This window comes from Sinocyclocheilus rhinocerous, unplaced genomic scaffold, assembly GCF_001515625.1.
Source record: "Sinocyclocheilus rhinocerous isolate Xijiao unplaced genomic scaffold, SAMN03320098_v1.1 scaffold30397, whole genome shotgun sequence".
Taxonomy (NCBI): Eukaryota; Metazoa; Chordata; class Actinopteri; order Cypriniformes; family Cyprinidae; genus Sinocyclocheilus; species Sinocyclocheilus rhinocerous.
The window spans coordinates 1-1,256 of NW_015623573.1; the positions used below are offsets into that span (position 1 = coordinate 1).

The 1,256-nt window shown below is 40.4% G+C and overlaps 1 non-coding gene across 1 annotated transcript; it reads right to left on the reverse strand.

Moving 5' to 3' along the window:
- Positions 1–932: 932 nt before the first annotated feature.
- trnag-gcc (transfer RNA glycine (anticodon GCC)) lies at positions 933–1,003 on the reverse strand. Its single transcript has one exon. It is a non-coding gene; the product is annotated as a tRNA-Gly (tRNA).
- Between the last annotated feature and the right edge of the window lie 253 nt (positions 1,004–1,256).

Here is a 1,256-nt window from a genome sequence, read left to right on the forward strand (position 1 = left end):
AACTGATTGTCTCTGTTTGCTGCTCACAATTCGAAGTCAATGAATTTCTTGAACCCATGCTACATTTGCTAAATTACTGTTAGCACTGCATAAAGAAGGACAGTTTATTCTTCCTTGGCCAGGAAAATAATCGTTCCTTGAATTGATAAATGATTATATTGTCTGCCCGGTGGATGGACAGATCAAATAATTGTAATATTGATTCTGCTACAGTTAATTCGAAGATATAATCTAAATATTTATTATTAATCATAACCAGTTATAATTAGTCATAAATATTTCCCTTGTTGAGCTGAAAAACCCTACATTGTCTTTTGATGAACGAAAACATGTTCTATCACAGTAGCTCAAAATTGACCACAAATTACTACTCTGCTTTGCTCTTTGCAATTTTTTTTGTACTTCCTCCTCCTCTTCCTCTTTCTTGCGCTCCTCCTCCTCTTCCTCTTTCTTGCCCTCCTTCTCCTCGTCGCCCACCTCGCATACGCACTCGTCCTCGTCCTCTCACATTGTTTCTTCTATCCATTCTCAGACTTTCTCCTTCCCACCTTCAACAACCTGTTTGCTCTCTGAACTGGCTTATATTGGTTGTGTCACATCATTTGAAACAGGTTAAATCAATTTTGAGTGGTTGTGTTCTATCAATGACATGTGTTCTCTATTTGTATTTGATTGTTGCCACTTGTGTTTACCAGTATGGATGACATGTGCATTAGAGTGCAGAATGTGTTTTGAGAATGAGAATGTGTTTAGAGTTTTCCTGAAAAGTCTAAGTGAGATCTGCAAATTGTGATTTACCATGTGAAATGGTGTAAGGAATTGACAACAGACTGCACAATTAGCTAAATGAGTTCAGGCAACTGAGAACTTTGTTCAGCCAATGGGTTTTAGTGTTTTAGCAATCGAGAAAAACTGTAAAAAGAGGCTTTTCTTGCATTGGCCGGGAATCGGACACGAGTCTCCCGCGTGGCAGGCGAGAATTCTACCACTGAACCACCAATGCTTGATTGGCTCGAGGAAATAAATGCGCAACGAAATGCAGCTGGAGCTCCCTCAAATAAGAACCACAAACAACTTACTTAAAAGGAGGCTGTTCTTGCATTGGCCGGGAATCAGAAACGGGCCACCCGCGTGGCAGGCGAGAAACCTACCACTGAACCACCCATGCTTGACTGGCTCGAGGAGATACGCAAGTCTAGGAAGAGATAAATTGAACAAGTTCCATAGGCATTTGATGAAAAGAAATGGACTAATGA